Source organism: Sus scrofa, chromosome 14, assembly GCF_054392235.1.
Source record: "Sus scrofa isolate SSC_HxYL_T2T_F1_AM1 chromosome 14, Sscrofa_HxYL_maternal_Yorkshire_Landrace_v2.0, whole genome shotgun sequence".
NCBI lineage: Eukaryota > Metazoa > Chordata > Mammalia > Artiodactyla > Suidae > Sus > Sus scrofa.
The window spans coordinates 40782900-40809141 of NC_139396.1; the positions used below are offsets into that span (position 1 = coordinate 40782900).

Genomic DNA, 26242 nt, shown 5'->3' on the forward strand with positions numbered 1-26242 from the left:
CAGAAAGCAGAGTCTGCAGCAAGGACTTGCACTGAGGTAGTTCATTTAATAGTGTATACAAGAATACAGGAGTGAAGGAACGGGGAGAGGGAGGCAGGGTAGGTGGAAACCAACTCAGGACCCTGGGCTAAGACTGTTGCCCTGGGCAACAGGGACATCACTGTGCAGGACCCTCTGAGAAACAGAGAATGCCTTCTGGGACAGGATGGTCCACACAAAGAAGGAGGTCTGGGGCATTTACCCACTGGCTATCCCATTGGTTGAGGGTCAGTTGCAGTGTTAACTGCACTGCATTTGGGCACTGGGACCTACAAATGGGCACAGGGGAAACCTGTTGCTTTGGAGAAGGCTTAGACAGAAATGGAGAGGTTCATGGTAGATACCTGTGGTAGCATGATATCTGTGTGCTTAGAACTGTCTGACACAGCTGTGGTGTAAATAAAAAGCGAACCAATATGATGAGATGCAGGGCACCAAGCATCCACTACACTGGCCCACCCCATCCCCACCCTTCTTTTTAAGAGACATCATCAGAGGGAATAACTCCTTAAAGCAAAGGGATTCAAAGCCTTGTGGCATTTCCCTTACCACTCCCACAGGGCATGGCTTAGGGTTGCTCTTCATACCCCAAGGCAAATGAGGAAGCTTAAAAAGAAGTTATCCGGAGTTCCCGTCGTGGCGCAGTGGTTAACGAATCCGACTAGGAACCATGAGGTTTCAGGTTCGGTCCCTGCCCTTGCTCAGTGGGTTAAGGACCCGGCGTTGCCGTGAGCTGTGGTGTAGGTTGCAGACTCGTCTTGGATCCAGCGTTGCTGTGGCTCTGGTGTAGGCCGGTGGCTACAGCACCAATTCGACCCCTAGCCTGGGAACCTCCATATGCCACGGGAGCGGCCCAAGAAATGGCAAAAAGACAAAAATAAATAAAATAAAATAAAAAAAAATAAAAAGAAGTTCTCCAAGGGCCTGGAGGAAGATTGCAAGGGGGGAGGTGTAAGTCTCACTGCTGTCAGGCAGCTTTCTTCTCACCTGAAAGAAGTGCCTGTTAGCCTCTGTGGCTAACAGAATAGAGAAGGAGCTTCTAGATCTTAATATACATCTCTTTAAACTTGCCTTCTTTGAACCTGGGAATTCTGAAGTCAGCAGGCTGGCTAGAGCAGTCCAGGGATACAGAGCAAAGAGAAGAGGATGCTTATGAAAGCCAAGTGCCTTCTACCGTTTAATGCAGCCAGGTCACGTGCATCCCCACTGGCCAGGTAGACACCTTGCATAGTAGGCTAGGATGCACTTGAAAGTATATTGCCCTGAACAACTGCTTGCAGGAGAGAGGGCTGTGTGGGATGGGCCACTGGGAGGCAGCAGTCAGCCCAAGGGTGCATTTTCAGGGCTGATGTGGCAGGTGGCTAGCTGTGCACACAAATGCCCTCTTTCTCTTGCTGGACACATGGCTGCCAAGCTACAGATTGCATTTCCCAGCCTCTGTCCACTCAAAGTAGCCACATGACTAAGTTATCATCAATGCAGTGCTAGCAAACATGATGGGCACCATTTCTGCCTCACTTGCTGAAAGGACATGTCTGCTCTGGATCCGCCTCTTTCCTCTCATCTGAAAAAGGCAGCTTTTTGATCCTGCAGACCAGGAGATGCCCTGGGTGATGGTGAGACAGTCAGATGGAAGGAACTCAGGCCCCAAATGACCTCATGAGGCAGAGCTGGACTAAGCCAGAGAGCAATAAATCTCTGTTTTGTTTAAGCCAGAGTTTTCTCCGCATCTTTGTCATTATTGCCCCTCTCCTACACCAAGGAGAAAAAAAAAATTTGCCATTTTAGGGAGGTACCTGCAGCATATGGCAGTTCCTAGGCTAGGGGTTGAATCAGAGCTGTATCCACCAGTCTATACTATAGCCACAGGAACACCAGATCTGACTTGTATCTGTGATTTATATCACAGCTCACAGCAATGCTGGATCCTTAACTCACTGAGCGAGGCCAGAGATCGAACCCACGTCTTCATGGATACTAGTCAGGTTCATTACTACTAAGCCATACAAGAACTCCCAAAATAAATTTGATTAATTTAATTTTAATTTCTTCCTAATGAGATGAAATACTAAGAAATATGATGTGTTGAGCTTTGGAAGGCCACAAACCATTTCAAAAGCTAAGGCTTTTTTTTCATTCTCCCTTCCCCCAAGAACCAATTTTCACCACTATTGAGAAAGCATGATTTTAGCTATTATATCTTCAGTCCCTTTGTTTGAGCAGCTTACCTCTGCCCTCACTAATAGAGTGAAGAAAGCAGGTAAGGTCTCTTCTGCGGCCTCCCGGGAGCCCACTTTTTCTAGCCCAGGACAGAAGTCTTCTGATAAAGGTCACTGGAGAATCAAGAGAGAATTCTCAACACCAAATAAAATACCAGGTAAGTGAAGTAAGTGTTGTGGACTGAACATCCCCCACCACACCCCCAAATCCTTCTGTAAAAGCCCTAACCCCCAGTGTCACTGCATCTGAAGATGGAGTCTGTAAGGAAGTGATAAAGGTCAGACAAGGTCATAAGGCTGAGGCCCTCATCTGGGAGGCTTGGTGCCCTCAGCAGACACCAGAGCGCTGCCTCTGCCGTGTGAGGCAGCATCTGGAGGCCAGGAGGAGAGCCCTCAGCAGGACCCAAGCTGACCAGCACCTTGATCTGGGACTTCCTAGCCTCAGAACCAGGGCGAAGTTATCTCCGCTGTTCCAGCCTCTTAGTCTGTAGCAGCCAAGACATTCAACACTCTGGACCTGTCTACATTTCTTGTGCTCTCTCCTTGGCCCCAAACCACCTGGAGGAGCAGGGGACCAAGGAGAGTGAACCCAGGAGTTTATCAAAACTTACAGGGCTTGCCTTCTTTTGTGTGAAAAAGAGGTGGAGAAGCTTTCAAATGTCTTTTTTTTTTTTTTTTTTTTTTTTTTTTTTTGTCTTTGCCATTTTTTGAGCCGCTCCCACGGCATATGGAGGTTCCCAGGCTAGGGGTCTAATCAGAGCTGAAGCCACCGGACTACCCCACAGCCACATCAACACAGGATCTGAGCTGTGTCTGCAACCTACACCACAGCTCACGGCAATACCGGATCCTTAACCCACTGAGCAAGGCCAGGGATATAATCCGCAGCCTCATGGTTCCTAGTCGGATTCGTTAACCACTGCGCCACGATGGGAACTCCGAGAAGCCTTCAAATGGATAAGAAAACAAGATTTTGATTTAAACTGGACTGGACATTTTAAAACACAAAAGGGAAGTAAAAGTTATGAGTTTCATACAAGATGTAACCCAGAGGCAGTAAGGGAAAAAACACACACAAAACACTTGTTTCCTAAATGAGGTCTACCAAGTTCAATTAATCCAATAAACCTAATTATCCAATAATTCATTAAGCTATTATTATTAAATTAATATTAAATAAATACCCAAAAAGCAGAGCATGTACTGCAAATACGTAAAAACAAATAAAACTCCCTCTCTCACTGCTCTTCAGCTTTTGGCAAACCTACCAAATCTAACTGTGGTTGATTCCCTTCTGTAAGAACTGTAAGTTCTTCCCTTCATAGAGACCTCCTAGGATTCTAAAGTTTGTTCATGGAGTGTAGTTACTAAATAGACCAATTACCATTTTGTAACTTATCCTACAGATTTAGAGATGTGGGAGTTCCCATCGAGGCTCAGCAGAAATGAATCTGACTAGTATCCATGAGGACACAGGTTCGATCCCTCACCTCTCTCAGTGGGCTAAGGATCCGGTGCTGCCGTGACCTGTGGTGTAGTTCGCAGATGTGGCTTAGAACTGGTGTTGCTGTGGCTGTGGTGTAGGTCAGCAGCTACAACTCTGATGCGGCCCATATCCTGGGAACCTCCGTATGCTGCTGGTGCAGACCTAAAAAAAAAAAATTAGAGCCCTTTGCCACAGGGGCTGTGCCGTTCTCCTGGCCAGAGTTTGTGTGTCCTTCCCAATTAACTAATGAGATTTTCTATGAATGATAAAGAAAATGTGGCATCTCTTCCTCTTTATCTATTGAAGCCTAAACACCTCAAAGTGATAGAATTATGCACAGAATCCTTTCACTAATACCCATACTGTCCAATGTGTATTTAAGATAGTGATAGAGCCTTTTGTTTGATTTTTATTTTGATACAGCATTTTGATTTTGATAAAGCTTCAACACAAACACTGTTGTGATAGGTTTCCTAATAGCAGAGGGGAGAGGATTGCTTCTTTAAATGTATTTTCAAGGAACTTTAGGTACACGGTGACTTCTTACAAGTGCCATTAATCACAGAATCGGATATGACATGATTTTCTTACTTATTTCCCATTGAAATTTAGTATCAGCCCTTTCCTCTGGAAAGCACAGGTGGTCAGGAGTCAGAACAAGCAAGTTTTTTGAAGAATGTTCTCTGCTGCTTCTTCCTTGAGCCCCACTAGTTGTTATAAACCCAAAGGCCTAAGGGCAAGGCTCTCCATGGAGAGCAAGGAAGGACCATTTTCTTAATTAAGAAACAACAAAGCCGAAACTTCCAACTCAAAAAACATCATCTATGAAAACACTTAGATTTCGAAAGCTCACAAGCCAAAAGCTAGTTAACCGCAAAAAAGAATGATCCGTCCACTTCCAGTTTCCTCAAGGTTTCCAGCCCCTTGGTCCTCATGTCAAACCCTGCCGCACTCTGAATGCTGCCCCCCCTCCCAGGATGGGCTGCAGATCCTTGGCTCCCACACCTTCTCCGTCTGATGCTATGGTGCCCCATTTCCCATCTCACCCAGCCATCAACACTGCTCCCTCACACAGCTGCCCCCAAGCTCTCTCCTCCATTATCAGGCTGAGGTGCCCAGTGGTGGGGACAAGCCCACAGCCTAAGGATGCCGTAGCCACAAATGCCACAGGGCTTGAACTGAGACTTACTTGGCCCTGAGTTCCATCGCCCCAGCACAGAAAGTATGATTTGAAGAGGTTTTTGTCTCGTTTCATTTTGTTTTTGCATTAGTTGAGTCACTGGATGAGGATAAGGAAAAGAATACCAATTTTGTCCCATCAAAAGACCCATGCCCAGCCTGGGTCCTAGATGTTCATTGCCAGACAGCCAGACTTCTGGAGGGGAGGTTAAAACTCAAGCCTTTTTAGAGTTCCCACTGTGGCACAGTGAGTTAAGAATCTGACTTCAGCAGCTAGGGTCACTGTAGAGGCACTGGTTCAATCTCGGGCCCATCACAGTGGGTTAAAGGGTCTGGCATTGCTGCAGCTGCAGCACAGGGCATAGCTACAGCTCAAATTCAATCCTTGGTCTGGGAAATTCCATACGCTGTGGGTGTGACCATAAAACAATCAGAAAGAAACCTCAAGCTTTTTCCTTCCCTCCCATCCCTCTCTGTCCGGTTACCATACTCTGCTCCCCATCCAGCCACATGGTGGACCTCAAGCTACTGAGCAGGGTGGAAGCCGGGCATCCCCAAAGCAGCAAACCTCCCTGCTCAGTAGCCTATTTGTAGGTCTAGATGTCACCGAGGAGCTACCAGAGTCACTAGATAGACCTGCTATTTCCAGACTAGCAGTCTTCCAAAAAGTTCTCATTTAGATGAATGAAGTATTTATAAGTGAGACAGGAAAGACAGAAAGAAAGATGGGCTGAGGCGTGGTGTCTCAGCCCTTCAGTGAGGTCCAGGCTATATCAACAGTCAGCCTCATGGAAGTTCACTGCCCTGACTTGGATAAGCTCTGGAAGGTACAATAAGTTTCCTGGCCTATCACCATTCATTACCAGGAAGAAAAATCACCTTCTCTTCTGAAGCTCTTTCTGTGCTCATGGCCCACTGGCCATGACTGATGCTACTTTAAGTAAAGTGGTTAAAAGTGCTTAACCTCTGCCAGCCTCATACAAAAGTGCTGGCTGTGGTTAAAATCAAATCCAGAGGAGGCAGAACTGTGCAAGGAGAGTACGTGCCTTCTTCAACCTCCCCACCACCCTCCTAGCAGCTAGAGGTGCAAGACCCAACTCTGAAGGTACAGGCTTCTAAGGCTCTCATTACAGAAATGCCCAGGAAATAAAGACAGGGCTCTCATAGGCCACAAATACCATTGATACCTGTCTACCTTTAGACTAAGGTCAGACCAAAGGACAAGTATATGGAACTTACTTATAGCATAAATAATACATATATTATCTTATATTTCACTTGTCAGATCTGTCATTAAAATATTTCTTTAAAAATCTAATAGTATTATTTTCAACTTCTTTTTCAATCCTGTTTCAATTATTTTTTAATTTATTTTTTATTAAAATAGAGTTGATTTACAGTGTTGTGCCAATTTCTGCAAAGTGACCCAGTCATAATATACATACATTCTTTTTCTTTTTTTTTTTTTTTTATTTTCCCACTGTACAGCAAGGGGGTCAGGTTATCCTTACATGTATACATTGCAATTACAGTTTTTCCCCCACCCTTTCTTCTGTTGCAACATGAGTATCTAGACATAGTTCTCAATGCTATTCAGCAGGATCTCCTTGTAAATCTATTCTAAGTTGTGTCTGATAAGCCCAAGCTCCCGATCCCTCCCACTCCCTCCCCCTCCCATCAGGCAACCACAAGTCTCTTCTCCAAGTCCATGATTTTCTTTTCTGAGGAGATGTTCATTTGTGCTGGATATTAGATTCCAGTTATAAGTGATATCATATGGTATTTGTCTTTGTCTTTCTGGCTCATTTCACTCAGGATGAGATTCACGAGTTCCATCCATGTTGCTGCAAATGGCATTATATCATCCTTTTTTATGGCTGAGTAGTATTCCATTGTGTATATATATCACATCTTCCGAATCCAGTCATCTGTCGATGGACATTTGGGTTGTTTCCATGTCTTGGCTATTGTGAATAGTGCTGCAATGAACATGCGGGTGCATGTGTCTCTTTTAAGTAGAGCTTTGTCCGGATAGATGCCCAAGAGTGGGATTGCAGGGTCATATGGAAGTTCTATGTATAGATTTCTAAGGTATCTCCAAACTGTTCTCCATAGTGGCTGTACCAGTTTCCATTCCCACCAACAGTGCAGGAGGGTTCCCTTTTCTCCACAGCCCCTCCAGCACTTGCTATTTGTGGATTTATTAATGATGGCCATTCTGACTGGTGTGAGGTGGTATCTCATGGTAGTTTTGATTTGCATTTCTCTTATAATCAGCGATGTTGAGCATTATCTTCCATCCTAGTTTATCCCAAGAAATTGGATATAGTTTCCTGTTCGGTACAGCAGGACCTCACTACATATCCATCCAAATGAAATGTAATAGTTAGCATCTAATGATTAAAATAAGGTTCACTAGTTCCCTAAGCAACTATATCCTTTTAACCATCAATTTCTTCATAGAGAGCATTCTGTGATTTTTATCTTAACAGCTTACAAAAGTCCCAATTTCTCTCAACACACTTGAACTTCATGTGCAAATGGAACCAACAAAAGGAGGTGCGATCTCTGTAGTTTATTAACAGTTCACAAGGGGGACATCATTTTTGAGTTGGCCACCTAGCATCTTCCATTAGTCCCATCACAAAGGCTGGGCTCATAGTGTCCACATGTAAGGGAAAGAACTTAAAAGGGATAGTTTCTTAAAAATTAGCTCAAGATGCATGAAGTAAACAATTTAAAAAGCCCATAAATAGACAGTTAGCTAATAGTTATTACATACAATAATTTAGCATGATATGCATGATGGCTCTGACCTCCAAAATAATTTAGTGCCTTGAGCTGAGATTAAATGCAGAACATTAATTTTTCCCTCTGGTTGTCAAGCCAACCCAGAGACCCGTCAAATCCATTTAAATAAAGCCTGCATCATGTACTAATATTAAAGGGAATAAAATATTAATATGGGCTGTGCTACAGCACTGACCAGAAGAGTTGCAGTGAGGTTCCTTTAATTCATTACCCTGACAATCTGTCTTTGTACTGAAACTAGGAGTTAAAGTGACATCTAAGAATTATTTTTCATGCCAGAAGATGGGCCCATTTAAGAAAGGTTACAGGTCCTCTAAATGCTGAGAAGTTTTAGTATCGTCTAGAAAAGAAACTCGTGAGTCTCATTTCAATTGTATTCACTTGAAGAGAGTATGTAAATGCCAAGAATCAGTTGTAATGAAAACGAAATTTTAAAAGAAAAAGGGAGACACTAATTTATTGAGACTTGATGAGAGAGCATCCCCTGTTAAGAAAAGAGTATCTAAATCAATGTACTATTTAGAAGCCACGTACACAAAGTTCAATCAGTGCTTCTATCAAACACTGATTCTGATTTTTATCTCTGAAGGTTATGTGTTTCTGGATCACTTTCCAGTGTGTTTGATCTCTGAAGGGTGGAGATTTTAAGAACACAATCTTAAATACTATATTCCTATTCTGAAGATGATATTCCTGGAAGAACCACACTTATTCATTTAGAGATTTTAACCTGATGTAGAGAGGCTGTAGAGATAAAGAGTGTGAGAAACCTACGCCCATGCTTTATCATGTTCAAGGAGTGGCTTTATTGATGTCAATACTCAATAGTCATTCATTTTACTAAATGAGAAATTTGTACCACTTTTAATGTTTTGCTTAAAATTTATTTCAAACACATCCAACATTATCTTTTCTACTAATTACATTACTGTTCCAGTTATATCACAAGCAAGTTGAAAACCAGAGGCTGCAATCTTCCTTCCCCACTGTCTACCCCACAGGGCAGTGCACCTTCCTTTTAGCCAAGCCTCCCCTGACTTCCAAGAATCCTCTACAGGAAGGAACCAGGCAAAGACACAGAGAGAAACCAATCTGGCCACAGGAAAAGAACTCTTTAAGATCCTAATCGAAGCATTGAATCCTCCCAACAAAGTGAGTGCTCAGTAATGATCAGATCAGACATGCTATCAGAAACGTTAGAACTGAGGTCAGACAGCTTCCCTTCACATGGCAAGGAGAACCACACAGCTGGGGCACAAAGCCTCCCAGCAGCTGCAGGTATGGAGAGTCACATGATAAGAAGCAACATGGGTGGGCCTAGAGATCATCATACTAAGTGAAGTAAGTCAGACAGAGAAAGACAAATACTATGTGATATCACTTACATGTGGAACCTTAAAAAAGGATATAAACGAACTTATTTACAAAGCAGAAAGAGACTCACAGACATAGAAAACAAACCTATGGTTACCAAAGGGAGAAGTGGGCTGAGGGATCAATTAGGAGTTTGGAATTAACAGCTGCAAACTACTATATATAAAATAAATAGACCACAAAGACCTACTTATTGCACTGGAAGTATATGATATATGTAATAACCTATAAGGGAAAAGAATCTGAAAAAGAAATATATGTAAGGAGTGTACTGCAGAGAAACAGGATCATGTGCAGAAGGGATGACACAGGGAAGAGGAGGATGCATGGGGGGTGTTTTGGAGCTGGCCTCCAGCAGGCGGCAAAGTAGTTGATGCCTCAGTTTCCCAGGATGGCCTCAGATATGCCATCTAACCACCATGTCCTCACCTATACGTGTACTGGTGGTTGGAAAAACAACTCTTCTGCTTCTCCTCTTCTCTATCTTCCACTGAGCCAAACTCTATCAAGATGAGCCATAAACTCCTCCCACTTACAAGCCAAGTCAGCAGTTTCTCCAAGCAGCAACCAGGAAAGCTTAAGCCAGACTGGACCAGTCAGGGCAGGGTGTGGCTACAGCATCCTTCTCACCACCTAGGGTAGCCCTAAGAACATCAAGAATGCTGCCCACCCACACAGGCCACCCAGCTTGAGAGCCACGCAGGACACAGCTGTGGACCAGTGCAGAAACTGAGTCCTGTACCAGCCCATGCGGGATGTATTTGTACAGTGGACAAGAATTAAGCAATGGAAATGAGCATCACACCCACTTACAATGTGGTGCAGCAAATACAATGTTGAATAAAAGAAACTGACACTAGGAGTTCCCGTCATGGCGCAGTGGTTAACGAATCCAACTAGGAACCATGAGGTTGAGGGTTCGGTCCCTGCCCTTGCTCAGTGGGTTAACGATCCGGCGTTGCCGTGAGCTGTGGTGTAGGTTGCAGACGCGGCTCAGATCCCGCGTTGCTGTGGCTCAGGCATAGGCCGGTGGCTACAGCTCCGATTCGACCCCTAGCCTGGGAACCTCCATATGCTGTGGGAGCGGCCCAAGAAATAGCAAAAAGACAAAAAAAAGAAAAGAAAAGAAACTGACACTAAAAATGCCTTCTATACAACCCAACTTATAAAGTTCAAAAAACAGGTACCACCTCAGGATAATTTTTAGGACTCCATGGTGAGCCAGAAAAGCTAGGAAGGGTTTAGTATAAAAATGTGGATAGTGGCTCATTTAAGGAGGAGAGAAATGAACTGACAGGAGAAGGTCCAGGGCATTCTTGTGGTCTCCAAAGCCAAAGAGAACAAGGCAGAACAGAGGAAGGGGCACTGTTTCAAATGCTGCTGATAAAGTGAGGTAGACTCTTCTCACATCCCCTGGATCTGACGCCACCCAGGAGGGCAGTTGTCACCTCAGATTACATGAAGTGAAGTTGAGAGAGAGACTGGGGAAGAAGCACAAGACAGCTGGTTTGGAAATGCTGCTAAATTTGGTCATAGAGGATACACATCGGGCTGCAACTGGAGATGGGAAGGATTCCGTTTCTTTTTGTTTTTAAAGCGTGAAGTGAGACAGGTGTGTGTGTCGGTATATGTACTTGCAAGAATTACCAAGTAGACAGGAAGACTGATGAAACATAAGAGAGGAAAGGCCTAGGTCAAGGTCTTCAAGCAAGTAGAGGTGATGGGATCTTCACAAGCCAAGGGGTGGAAAGGAACATGGACCATGCACTCATAGTCACAGAAGAGAAGACAGAGGGTAAGTTCACTTTTCATTGTTATACATGCAACCACATGGGTAAATCTAAAAAGGGAAGCACCTGTGGTCAGGAGATTCTATGTAGGTTCATTCCTATTATAAAAATTATTATGTTTTTTGTCTTTTTGCCTTTTCTAGGGCCGCTCCCACGGCATATGGAGGTTCCCAGGCTAGGGGTCTAATCAGAGCTGCAGCCACCGGCCTACACCACAGCCACAGCAACGCAGGATCCGACCCACGTCTGCAACCTACAACACAACTCACGGCAACATTGGATCTTTAACCCACTGAGCAAGGCCAGGGATCGAACCTGTAACCTCATGGTTCCTAGTCGGATTCGTTAACCACTGCGCCACAACGGGAACTCCTCCTACTATAAAAATTAAAGCTGAAGGTGGGAATGACAATGGGGGACAAGTGCTAAGAGTTTTGAAAATAGACAAGGTATGAATTAGTCACCTTGGAGTGAGCAGAATTAAAATTCTAGACTAAGGGCCCACTTGAATTAGGGAATAGGAATGCAAATTAAATGCAGACAGCATGTCTGTGTATGCTTCTCCAACAATTAGCAGATGCAAGCACAACTCAGAAGAAGGTCAAGAAGGAGCGACAAATGCTGAAAAAGCAGAATAATGTCTAGCATTAGAGACTGCTTTCCAGAACATTCTCAAATTAGAGATGAAATTTTGGACTTAACTAGCCATTAAATGTAAAGATAAGAAAGCAAATGATCACCTAAACTAATATAAACCAGACCAATAAAACTCAATACCTTGACACTGATAAGTTTTATAAGGTAGTATGACTTAAATGTATTCAGAAATTTATCAGGATGGTTCCTAATAGGAGCTAAGAGTTCTAGGAAAAAATTCTGGAATCTAACACTACAGTATATCAGTTCTCTCATTAATTAATCCATGATTGCCAGAATCTAAGAAAAAGAGTTTTTGCCCATCTATAAAATAGAAGACTAGTAAATTTGTTCTTATTTACATAGTTAAATAAGCAAAAAGGAAGTAATAGTTTGTTAGTCCCTGGAATATTAATACAAGAGCTATATTTAATTTAATAAAAGAATATGCATTATTAATGATAGTAGCACACTTTGATGAGGGTAAATATTTTCATAAATTACAGTAACTTCCACACTTATTAAAGGTAATAAATTTTTTAAATGCTGGAAGTCTTGCTTTTGCACAGAATAATTTCAAGTATTTGAAACAGATCTTATATGTTTTCAAAAATCTTGGTGCAATTTCCCTTCTCCTTGTATGTGAAAAGTACACATCCAACATGAAGGATAGTCCATGCTCCTGAAAAAAAGGTCCAACCTGGGTCTAATTATTTTCTGAAAAATTACTGGATATATTTAATTTCACTGAAAATATTTATATTTCTTGGACTCAGTATATTCTATTTTTAGGAAAACATTTTTTGGGCACATAGAGACAGGGAATATTTCCTTTAAAACCTATTAAAAATAATTATATCACTAAAAGAAGGAATATGAAATACTTCAATGCAGCAATCATTTTAGTAAACCTGATGCAGGTATTGAGAATCTGTTTTTCAACGTCTACTTAGAGATTTCTTAAGAATCTTAACTTGCATTGCCTGTAATGAATTAAAGTTTACAGTATCCAGTGTCAAATAGTCTGCTCTATTACTCTGTAATCTTAAAAAACAAAAGAAAACCTGTGTGCCTGTGTGTCTGTGTGTGTGTGCATGTCTGCGAGTTCTTTAGGAAGGGATAAAACAGTGATTGGCTGAAATATCTATCTTACAAAAAAATTGCATAATTTCTCATCAGGGAAAGGATAAAACTAGTATGACTATATGTATTTGCAGTAAGAGTTACAGACTGGGTCACTGTGGCAAAGAACATTTTTATGAATATATATGTGTGTTTGTGTGTGTATATATATATGTGTGTGTATAAATATATATATGTATCGTGTGTATATATGTATGTATATCTCATTTCAAAAGGTGTTTATATAAGGAGTTCCCATCATAGTGCAGCAGAAACAAATCCAACTAGGAGCCATGAGGTTGTAGGTTCCATCCCTGGCCTCACTGAGGGTTAAGGATCCAGCATTGCAGTGAGCTATGGTGTAGGTTGCAGACGCAGCTCAGATCCTGTATTGCTGTGGCTGTGGTGTAAGCTGGCAGCTGTAGCTCTGATTATACCCCTAGCCTGAGAATCTCCATATGCCATGGGTGTGGCCCTCCCCAAAAAAAAGCAAAAAAAAAAGGTGTTTAGGTAAAACAGAGAAAAACTAAATGCATGAATCCATTCCAAATTTTCTTTTCCATTTTAAGACTGATTGGATAATAAACACAAAGAAAAGATAATTGGTATCTAGAACACTTTTCCATTTTAATTAGAATATAAATGACTTATGGGTATGTAACAGCAAGCTCATTAAAAATTAGGTTTCATTGAATGAGTACTTTTCATTTTGATTCCTTATTTTGAATAGGTTTTTTTCCCCTTGTAATGTAAAACATAACATGAAGTCATACTCCAGTGTTTTGGGTTAAGATATGTTTTAAAAGGAGTAATGAAAGAGAAAACAAATTTAGCAGCAGCAAACAAACATGGGAAGGAGAGCAGCTTGGTGCTATAAATGTTGGGCAACAGAAACTTAGAAAAAAAAACCAGAAATGTAGGATTTCTTTGAATTTCACAAACATAGACATAAAGTGTATGCTGCATTATGTCTGGAATGTTTGGAGCAGTGCCACATAGACAATTTACTATGTCCACAGCAAAGGCTATGCATGTTCACTATATCTGGTACAAGACTCATAATAAAGCCCCACTCTCCAAAAAGATTAGAGGATAGAATATAAAGGAAAGAAAGTGGGTTGAAAAAGTCCTAAGAATGGTACTAGTATTCTGCAATCTGGAGAGAAGCAAAACTCCAGAGATGAATGAGTAGGCAACTCTGCAACGAGTCAAGGGATGACTTCAAAGGCAGAAGCCCCAAGTTCCCATCATGGTACAGTGGTTAATGAACCCAACCAGTATCCATGAGGACACAGGTTTGATCCCTGGCCAAATTCAGTGTATTAAGGATCCGGCATTGCTGCAAGCTGTGGTGTAGGTCACAAACGTGGCTCGGATTCGGTGTTGCTGTGTCTGTGGTGTAGGCCAGTGGCTGCAGCTCCAATTTGACCCCTAGCCTGGGAACTTCCATATGCCTCGGGTGTGGCCCTAAAAAGAAAAAAAAAGGCAGAAGCCCCTACCCCATCTTGGGGGTGAGAGATAAGAGTAGACACTGGGGCTTACCATGCTCAGTAGGAGAAGACAGCAGAAATCCATGGCAGTTGGCCCCTGGAGGAGATACTTGAGAGTTTCAGAGAGAAAGCCAAACCTGAGTGTCCATAGCAAAAGTTATGTATCTCCTCCCCCATTGCGCCCTCAGTCTACAGAAAGACAGAATAGACAACCAGTCCAAACGTGACACCTAAGTGAACAAATCTAACAACTCTGCAAAAACAGGGAATCCTGGTAAAGAGAATTTACTTCCAAGACGTAAGAATGGAAATTTCCAGCAGAATGCCCTGTTAACCATGGACTGGATAAAATACACATCAGGGAAATAATGAAAAAAATGGATCACCACAGTTTAAAAAATAGCCTGGGAATGATCTAGTCATAAAGAAAACATAACCCAAGGGGAAAAAAAAAAAACTGATTCCCCACAAGTACTTTACACAGTAAAAGAATTTTAAAGAAAACAAATTCCATAAAATAAGAGCTCAAAGCCAAAACAATAAAACAGAAAAAGAGAAGCAGGTAAAGGGGGGAAATTGAGGACAAAAAAAATCTACTTTATTGAAGATCTAATAAATAATTTATAAACAAGAAGAAAAAAGTTGAAAAATTGAAATAAGAGCATGGAGAACGTCTTGAAATGCCTATAAATACAGAGAAAGAAAATGAAGTAAAAGGCTTAAAGCAAATTTAAAAGAAATAGGTAAATATAAAGAACAGATAAATGGCATCCTTCATTAAGAATAAAATAGGAAAAGCATGTAGAGAAATAATAAGGAAGAATTTCTCTACATTTAGAATAAAACAAATTTAAAAATTAAAAAAAAAATCTGATAGTAAAAAAGGTCACAGAATAAACAAAACATATATTCTAATCAAGTATAATTCTTGAAGCATCCCAGCAGAAAAAATAAGTAACGTTAAAGGAAAAAGATCAGAGTTCTGGTCATGGCTCAGCAGAAACAAGTCTGATAAGCATCCCTGAGGATGCAAGTTTGATCCCTGGCCTTGCTCAGTGAGTTCAGCATTGCAGTGAACTGTGGTATAGGTTGCAAATGTGGCTTGGACCCTGTGTTGCTGTAGCTGTGGTGTAGGCCAGTGGCTACAGCTCCATCTTGACCCCTAGCCTGAGAACCTCAATATGCCACAGGAGCAGCAATAAAAAGACAATATATATATATATATATATATATATAAAGGAGAAAGGAGTTCCCTTCATGGCTCAGCAGTTAATTAACTCAACTAGGATCCATGAGGATATGGGTCCAACCCCTGGCCTCCTTCAGTGAGTTAAGGATCCTGCATTGCTGTGGCTGTGGTGTAGGCTAGCAGTTACAGCTACAATTCAGCCCCTAGCCTGGGAACCTCCATATGCCATGGGTGTGGCCCTAAAAATAGCAACAAAAAAAAAGGAGAAAGATCACATTGTTTTCAGGCTTCTAAACAGTGATGTTCAAAAGCAAGAAATACTACAAAATGTCTGCAAGAAATCAGGGGGAAAAAGTATGGCATATTAATATAATAATGACCTACTACTCAGTCAGAAAAGAACCTGACAGACATTCTCAAGTACTCAAGATTCCTGCTTCCTTTTTTTTTCAAGAATATATTTTATTAAACTAAGTATTTTAAAAATATCATTCTATGCAGAGTATGATGAAAAATTCCTCAAAAAGTATGTATTTTGTTTGGAAAACATTTGCTCTCATTCATATAATTAACTTGTCATTTTTTAATTGATGTACAGTTGACTTACAGTGTTGTGTTAACTTCAAGTATACATCAAAGTGATTCAGTTATATATATGTATACAGCAAAGTGATTCAGTTTTGTGTGTTTGTGTGTGTATGTGTGTATATGTAGCAGATTTTATGCATGACTGGTCAATAAAAATCCTAAACTAAATCTTGCAATATTGTCAATAAAAGAATTACTTTCAAGCAATGGTCAGTTTTCTACAGGTCATATAATAGATGCAAACTGAATCACTTATAAGAAACATATATTTGAAATCCCTTGTCAAAAATTTTGTCTATCTCTAACATGGGAAAGGAACCACTCACTCAAATCCAGGAAGCATAACCAAGACTACATAAAATAAACCCAAGGAAGAATACCCCGAGACACATATTAATCAATGTGACCAAAATTAAAGACAAAAAGAAACTACTGAAAGCAGTTAGGGAAAAGAAACAAATAACATACAAGGGAACTCTGATAAGGTTATCAGCAGATTTTTTTCAGCAGAAGCTCTGCAGGCCAGAAGGGAGTGGCATGATATACTTAAAGTGATAAAAGGAAAAAAATCTCCAACCAAGATGCCTCTACCCAGCAATGCTTTCATTCTGATTTGAAGGAGAAATCAAAAGCTTTACAGATAAGCGAAAGCTAAGAGAATTCAGCAACACTAAACCAAGTTACAATAAATACTAGAAGAACTTCTCTAGGCAGAAAAGAAAAGACAGCAACAGGAAACAAAAATACCACAAATGACAAGGCTCACCAGTAAAGGTATATATACAGTAAAGGTAGGAAATCATCTAAGCAAAAATATGCTACCAAAATCAGATATTGTGAGAAGAGGCTACAAATGCCTCTGGAGATGCACTTGCAACTAAGAGACCAACAACTTAAAATAGTCTCATTTATACATAGACTCCTATATCGAAACTTCAGGGTAACTGCAAGCCATAAATCTACAATTGATACACACACAAATAAGAAAAATCAACTCAAATACAACACTAAAGATAGTCAAACCACAAAAGGAGAGAGCAAGAGAAGAAGGGAAGAAAAAAGAGCAACAAAAATGAATCCAAAACAGTTAATAAAATGGCAATAAGAACATACATATCGATAATTACCTTAAATGTAAATGGACTAAATGCTCCAACCAAAACACATAGAATGGCTGAATGGATACAAAAACAAGACCCATATATATGCTGTCTTCAAGAGACCCACTTCACTTCTAGGGACACATACAAATTGAAAGTGAGAGGATAGAAGAAAATATTCCATGCAAACAGGAATCAAAAGAAAGCTGGAATAGCAATACTCCTATCAGAGAAAATAGACCTTAAAACAAAGAATATTATAAGAAACAAAGAAGGACATTACATAATGATCAAAGGATCAATCCAAGAAAAAGATATAACAATTGTAAATATATAGGCACCCAACTTAGGATCACCTCAATATATAAGGCAACTGCTAACAATCTTAAAAGGAGAAACTGACAATAACACAATCATAGTGGGGGACTTTAAACACCCTACTTACAGCAATGGACAGATCATCCAGACAGAAAATCAACAAGGAAACACAGGCCCTCAATGAAGCATTAGACCAGATGGACTTAATAGATATTTATAGGACATTCCATTCAAAAGCAGCAGAATACACATTCTTCTCAAGTGAACAGGGAACATTCTCTAGGATTGATCACATTCTGGGCCACAAATCAAGCCTCAGTAACTTTAAGAAAACTGAAATCATATCAAGCATTTTTTCTGACCACAATGCTCTACAACTGGAAACAAAAGAAAAAAAACTGCAAAAAACACAAACACGTGGAGACTAAACAACATGCTACTACACAACCAATGGATAACTGAAGAAATCAAAGAGGAAATTTAAAAATACCTAGAAGCAAATGACAACAAAGACACAACACTCCAAAACCTATGGGATGCAACAAAAGCAGTTCTAAGAGGCAAGTTCATAGCAAATACAAGTCTACCTCAGGAAACAAGAAAAAGCTCAAATAAACAAGTTAACTTTACATATAAAGCAGATAGAGAGAGAAGAATAGACAAGACCTAAAGTTAGCAGAAGGAAAGAATTGTAAAGATGAGAGCAGAAATCAATGAAATAGAAATGAAGAAAATCATAGAAAAGATCAATGAAACTAAAAGCTCATTTTTTGAAAAAGAGAGAGGACTCAAAACAATAAAATTAGAAATGAAAAAGGAGAAGTTACAACAGACATCACAGAAACACAAAGGGTCATGAGACTACTACATGCAACTATATGCCAATAAAATGGACAACCTAGAAGAAATTGAAAAAGTCTTAGAAAAGTACAACCTTCCAAGACTAAACCAAGATGAAATAGAAAATATTAACAGACAATCACAAGTACTGAAATTGAAAATGCTATTTAAAAAACTTCCAAAAACAAAAGTCCAGGACCAGATGGCTTCACAGGCAAATTCTATCCAACATTTAGAGAAGAGCTAATACCTCTCCTTCTGAAACTATTTCAAAAAACTGCAGAGGAAGGAACACTCATTCTATGAGGCCACCATCACCCTGATATCAAAATCAAAGATACCACAAAAAAAAAGAAAAATACAGGCCAATATCACTGATGAACATAGATGCAAAAATCCTCAACAAAATACTAGCAAACCAAATCCAACAATACATTAAAAGGATTGTACATCATGATCAAGTGGGATTTATCAAAGTGATGCAAGAATTCTTCACTATCTGCAAATCAATCAGTGTGATACACCACATTAACAAACTTAAGAATAAAAACCATATGATTCTCCCAATAGATTCAGAAAAAAGACTTTCACAAAATCCAACACCCATTTCTGATTAAAAAAAAAAAACCTTCAGAAAGTGGGCATAAAAGGAACCTATCTCAACATAATAAAGGCCATATATGACAAAACCACAGCTACCATATTCTCAATGGTGAAAAGCTGAAAGAATTCCTGCTGAGATCAGGAACAAGACAAGGATCTCTGCTCTCACCACTACTCTTCAACATAGTTTTGGAAGCCCTAGCCATGGCAATCAGAGAAGTGAAAGAATTAAAAGGAATCCAAATTGGAAAGGAAGAAGTAAAACTATCCCTATTTGCAGATGACATGATATTATACCTAGAAAATCTTAGAGATTCTACCAGAAAACTGTTAGAGCTCATCAATGAATTTGGCAAAGTCACAGGATGCAAAATTAACACAGAGAAATTGACTGCATTTCTATGTACTAACAACAAAAGATCAGAAAGAGAAATTAGGGAAACAATCCCATTTACACTGCATCAAAAAGAATAAAATACTTAGGAATAAACCCACCTTAAGAGACAAACGATTTATACTCTGAAAACTGTAAAGACACTGATGAAAGAAATCAAAGATGACACAAATAGATGGAAAGACATACCATGCTCTTAGATTGGAAGAATCAATATTATCAACATGACTATACTACCCTAGGCAGTCTACAGATTCAATGCAATCCATATCAAAGTACCAACGACATTTTTCACAGAACTAGGCCAAAATATCTTAAAGTTTGTTTGGAAGCACAAAAGACCCAGAATAGGCAAAGACATCCTGAAAAAGAAAAATGGAGCTGGAGGAATCAAGCTGTCTGGTTTCAGACTATACTACAGAAGCAACAGTCATCAAAACCATATGGTACTGGCACAAAGACAGAAATATAGATCGGTGGAACAGGATAGAAAGCCCATAATTAAACCCACACACCTACAGTCAACTTATCTATGACAAAGGTGACAAAAATATATTATGGATAAAAGACAGTCCCTTCAATAAGTGGTGCTGGGAAAACTGGACAGCCACATGGAAAAGAATGAAATTAGAACACTCCCTAACACCATGCACAAAAATAAACTCAAAATGGATTAAAGACCTAAATATGAGACTGGATACTATAAAACACTGAGAGGAAAACATAGGCCAAACACTCTCCAACATAAACCACAGCAATATCTTCTCAGATCCACCTCCTAAAGTAATGACGATAAAAACAAAAATAAACAAATGAGACTTAATTAAACTTAAAAGTTTCTGTACAGCAAAGTAAACCCTAAACAAAACAAAAAGACAACCCATAGAATGGAAGAAAATATTTGCAAATGAAGCCACTGACAAAATTTATAAAACACCGTCTGCAGCTCAATGCCAAAAAAACAAACGACCCCGGAGGGAGGACAAGATGGCAGAGGAGTAGGGGGACACGCTCGCCCTCTCCCACAAACACAACAAAAAAAGCACATCTACAGAATAAATGACTCGCACAGAACAGCAACCAATCGCTGGCAGAGGAACCTAAACTCCAATAACGGCAAGAAGTTCGTGACATTACTGGGCAGAACGGGAGAAAAGAGGAGAGTGAGAGAAGGTGAATCCGAGCAGGACGGGCGCTCCCGAAAGGGAACTGCGGAGGAGAAAGGGTTCCCACACCCTGGAAAGGCACCTACCGGGGGGAAGATCAAACAAACCTGATAAATCTCCAGATGCAGAGAAGAGTGTAGCAGTAAGTTGGAGTACGGAAAAGCCGATCAAGAACCGAACGGACCATCTGAACTACGGGCACAGTCACCAAAAATTGAGACGCCTGGGTGGGGGCTGGGCACCGAGACCTCGCCTCCGAAGGTTAGTCACTGAGAAAGGGCCGGGGGACGCCTGGGTGAGGGCTGGGCAACAAGACCTGGGCCGGGCGACGCCTGGGTGGGGGCTGGGCACCGAGACCTCGGCCCAGGCGGTTAGTCCCCGGGCTGGGGGGTTGGGGCGGAGCGGAAACTGCTTGGGAGGTCTAGAAACCATTTGACGGGGCAGAGACTGCCTGGGAAACTAGAAAACAAAGCTGTTGCAGAGGAAGGGAACAATACTCTAGGGACGGGGAAGTGGAAAGCCACCTCAGAGGGAACCTGGGAGAAGAGCCTGGTCTGCACCCGTGCTGGGGAGGGGAGAGAAGAAGGGGTGGGTCCCCATAGAATACCCCCCACGCCACAGCAAGCTTACAGGCCCGCTAGCTAGCTGAAAGCTGTGCTTCCCAGTGCATTCCCTCCCCCCACCCCTGCCACCCCCTACGCTCTCGCCGAACCTGGGGCTGCCTGCCATCCAGGAGGGCTGGCCTCAACAATTGCCTGAAGCCTACCACCGCAGGGGCTGTCCCTGCACAGGCCTGCTTGCCCTTTGGAGGGGCTACACTTCCCCAGAGCAGCACCAAACACCACCAGCCCCCGAGAAAAGGCCTGCAGCCCAGAAAAGCTAGAACAAGCTTAGCCAGGCTGTGAATAGATCGGCCTAATTCTCGGAAGGTTTTTCTGAGTCGGGTTGCCCCGGGGAGGAGCCTCTTGGGTATCCAACGGCCCTGCTACCCGCCCAAGCCCCCAGGGGGTGCTGAGACCTAGTGGACCAGCTGCATAGGACTGCCAGCTCCAGGCAGGACCCCCTGTAGCCCAGAAAAGCTGCAACAAGCCTGGCTGAGTCGGGAAAAGATCTCAGATGGTTTTTCTGAGTCGGGCTGCCCTGGGGAGGAGCCTCTTGGGTTTCCAGTGGCCCTGCTACCTGCCAAAGCCCCCAGGGGGTGCCCTACTCCCGCGGAATAGCTGCTCAGCACCACCAGCCCCCTGGAAGAGCCCCTGCAGCCCAGAAAAGCTGCAACAAGCTCGGCCAGACTGTGAAAAGATCCACCTACATTCTCAGGCTGTCTTTCTGAGTTGGGCTGCCCTAGGGAAGAGCCTCTGAGGTTCTCAGTGACCCAGATAGCTGCTCCAGCCCCCAGGGGGTGATGCACCCCTGAGGAACAGCTGCCCAACACCGCCAACCCCCTGCAAGAACCCCACAGCCTAAAAACACCAGAGCAAGCTCTGCATGACCAAGTGAAATCTGCTACCATTGTGGTGTGGACCTCCCAGTCCTTTCTGCCCTCAGGAAGCCCTCCTTTGCTTCAAAGAAACACTATTAGCCCCATCAACACTCCAGAAAAGCCACACTGCCTCAAAAAAGATTGACCAACAACGCCAGCCCTCAGGAAATATTCCACGGCAGTGACAAGGCAAACACTGCCCGATAACGGAGAGTACAACTCCCTCAGGAGAAAGAAAACAACAAGCAAGATGAAGAAGCTGAGAAACCACCCCCAGTCAAACCAACAGGAGAACTCACCTAAAACAGTCAGCAATGAAACAGATCTCTGCAGTCAGACAGACCTGGAGTTCAAAAGAGAAATAGTGAAAATACTGAAGGAATTAAGAGAAGATATGAACAGTAATGCAGATACCCTCAGAAAGGAGCTAGAAAATATAAGGAGGAGCCAAGAAAAACTAGAACATTCATTTGCAGAGATGCAAACTGAACTAGGGGCAGTAAAAACCAGAATGAATAATGCAGAAGAACGAATCAGTGATATGGAAGAGAGAATAATGGAAATCACTCAATCTGGTCAACAGACAGAAAACCAAATCAAAAAACTGGAAAGCAATATAAGAGACCTATGGGATAATATAAAGCGGGCCAATCTACGCATAATAGGAATTCCAGAAGGAGTAGAAAAAGATAAGGGGATGGAAAATATATTTGAAGAAATAATCACTGGAAACTTCCCAAATCTAAAGGATACTGGGTTCAAGATACAAGAAGCACAGAGGGCCCCAAACAAACTGAACCCAAACAGACCCACACCAAGACACATCATAAGAAAAATGGCAAAAGTTAGTGATAAAGAGAGGATCCTAAAGGCAGCAAGAGAAAAACAGAATGTTACCTACAAGGGAACCCCCATAAGAATATCAGCTGATTTCTCTACAGAAACACTACAGGCCAGGAGGGAATGGCAAGAGATATTTAAAGTGCTCAAAGGAAAAAATATGCAACCTAGAATACTCTATACAGCAAGAATACCATTTAAAATAGAAGGGGAAATAAAAATTTTTTCCAACAAACAAAAACTTAAAGAATACAGCAATACAAAACCCAGGTTAAAGGAAATATTGAAAGGGCTTCTCTAAACCAAAAAGAAAGGAAGGAAAGGGAAGAAAAAAGAAAAGAAAAAAAAAAGAAGAAGAAGAAGAGGAAGAACTAGGACTGAGGAAACTGCAATCAGAGAGCAGTCACTCAAATAAGTCAGCATACAGATTTAATCATGAACATGCTTCAAACAAAATAAAATTAACAACAAAAAAATAAAAAAAGAGTCATCAAAACCATAAAATGTGGGCAAGGGATGTTAGGAAGTAAATAACCCTTTTTGTTTGTCTGTAGGTTTCTCTTCTTAATTTTAATATAGTAATGAAGTGTTTGAACTTACAGGACCATCAGGCTAAAACACACAATTATGGGAAGGGGTTAGCATATTTAAAAAACAGGGCAACCACAAGCCAAAACCAAATATTGCATTTGCAAAAAATGAAAAAAAAATACACTCAAGCAGATAATAACAGGAGACCATCCAACCAAAAAAAAAAAGGAAGGAAGAATGGAGAACCATAGAATCAACTGGAACATGAGGTTCAAATGGCAATAAATAATCATCTATCAATTATCACCTTAAATGTCAATGGACTGAATGCCCCAATCAAAAGACACAGAGTGGCTGAGTGGATAAAAAGGCAAAAACCTTCAATATGCTGCCTACAAGAAACTCACCTTAGGACAAAATATACATATAGATGGAAAGTGAAAGGGTGGGGAAAAATATTTCACGCCAATAGACAAGACAGAAAAGCAGGAGTCGAAACACTCATATCAGACAAAATAGACTTTAAAACAAAAGACATAAAGAAAGACAAAGAAGGACACTATTTAATGATTAAGGGATCCATCCAAGGAGAGGATGTTACTATCATCAACATATATGCCCCAAACATAGGAGCACCCAGATACATACAACAAATATTAACAGACATAAAGGGAGATATTGATGAGAATACAATCATAGTAGGAGACCTAAATACCCCCCTCACATCAATGGACAGATCCTCTAGACAGAAAACCAATAAAGCAACAGAGATCCTAAAGGAAACAATAGAAAAGTTAGACTTAATTGATATCTTCAGGACACTACATCCCAAAAAATCAGAATACACATTCTTCTCAAATGCTCATGGAACATTCTCAAGAATCGACCACAAAGCAAATCTCAATAAATTTAGGAGCGTAGAAATTATCTCAAGTATCTTCTCTGACCACAATGCCATGAAATTAGAAATCAACCATGGGAAAAGCAAAGAGAAAAAACCTACTCCATGGAGACTAAACAACATGCTACTAAAAAACCAATGGGTCAATGAGGAAATCAAAAAGGAAATTAAAAACTACCTTGAAACAAATGATAATGAAGACACAACCTCTCAAAATCTATGGGATGCTGCGAAAGCAGTGCTCAGAGGGAAATGTATAGCAATACAGGCCTTTCTCCAAAAAGAAGAAAGATCCCAAATTGACAACTTAACCCTCCACCTAAATGAATTAGAAAAAGAAGAACAAAAAAATCCTAAAGTCAGCAGAAGGAAGGAAATTATAAAGATCAAAGAAGAAATCAATCAAATAGAGACTCAAAAAACAATAGAGAAAATTAATAAAACCAAGAGCTGGTTCTTTGAAAAGGTGAACAAAATTGACAAACCCCTGGCCAGACGCACTAAAAAGAGGAGAGAAAGAACCCAAATAGCCAAAATTATAAATGAAAAAGGAGAAATCACAACGGATACAGCAGAAATACAAAAAACCATAAGAAAATACTATGAACAACTATACGGCAACAAGTTTGACAATCTGGAAGAAATGGACAATTTTCTAGAATCTTACAGCCTGCCAAAACTGAATCAAGTAGAAACAGACCAACTGAACAGACCAATCACTAGAAATGAAATGGAAGAGGTCATAAAATCGCTCCCTACAAATAAAAGTCCAGGACCAGATGGCTTCACAGGAGAATTCTATCAAACATATAAAGAGGAATTGGTGCCCATCCTCCTGAAACTCTTTCAAAAGATTGAAGAAGAAGGAATACTCCCAAAGACATTCTATGAGGCCACCATCACCCTCATTCCAAAACCAGATAGAGATAGCACCAAAAAAGAAAACTATCGCCCAATATCATTGATGAATATAGATGCAAAAATTCTCAACAAAATCTTAGCCAACCAAATCCAACAACATACCAAAAAAATTATACACCATGACCAGGTTGGGTTCATCCCAGGTTCACAAGGATGGTTCAACATACGCAAATCAATCAGCATCATAAACCACATTAACAAAAAAAAAACTCAAAAATCATATGATCATCTCAATAGACGCAGAAAAAGCATTTGACAAAGTTCAACATCCATTCATGATCAAGACCCTCCCCAAAGTGGGTATAGAGGGAACATTCCTGAATATAATCAAAGCCATTTATGATAAACCCACAGCAAATATAATCCTCAATGGGGAAAAACTGGAAGCCTTCTCACTCAAATCTGGAACAAGACAGGGATGCCCACTCTCATCACTGCTCTTCAACATAGTTTTGGAAGTCCTGGCCACAGCAATTAGACAAACAAAAGAAATAAAAGGCATCCATATAGGAAGAGAAGAGATAAAACTGTCACTGTATGCAGGTGATATGATACTATACCTAGAAAACCCTAAGGACTCAACCCCAAAACTCCTTGAACTGATTAATAAATTCAGCAAAGTAGCAGGATATAAGATTAACATTCAGAAGTCAGTTGCATTTCTGTATACCAGCAATGAAACATTAGAAAAGGAATACAAAAATATGATACCTTTTAAAATTGTACCTCACAAAATCAAATACCTCGGAATACACCTGACCAAAGAGGTAAAGGACCTATATGCCGAGAACTATAAAACTTTAATCAAAGAAATCAAAGAAGATGTAAAGAAATGGAAAGATATTCCATGTTCCTGGATTGGAAAAATCAATATTGTGAAAATGGCCATACTACCCAAAGCAATCTACAGATTCAATGCAATCCCTATCAAATTACCCAGGACATTTTTCACAGAACTAGAACAAATAATCCAAACATTTATATGGAACCACAAAAGACCCAGAATCGCCAAAGCAATCCTGAGAAACAAAAACCAAGCAGGAGGCATAACTCTCCCAGACTTCAAGAAATACTACAAAGCCACAGTCATCAAAACAATGTGGTACTGGTATCAAAACAGACAGACAGACCAATGGAACAGAATAGAGAATCTGGAAATAAACCCTGACACCTATGGTCAATTAATCTTTGACAAGGGAGGCAAGAACATAAAATGGGAAAAGGA

General features: G+C 40.8%; 1 protein-coding gene and 1 long non-coding RNA gene across 4 annotated transcripts in view; both read right to left on the reverse strand.

Moving 5' to 3' along the window:
• The window catches only part of LOC110256746 (uncharacterized), a 437041-nt gene that overhangs the window by 290055 nt on the left and 120744 nt on the right, over window positions 1–26242 (reverse strand). The window lies entirely within an intron of this gene.
• Window positions 2268–26242, reverse strand: part of LOC146396506 (uncharacterized) — a 229565-nt gene continuing 205590 nt past the window's right edge. Inside the window, exon 6 of the long non-coding RNA XR_014826584.1 lies at window positions 2268–2372. This is a non-coding gene — a long non-coding RNA (uncharacterized LOC146396506). The remainder of the gene's footprint in view (window positions 2373–26242) is intronic.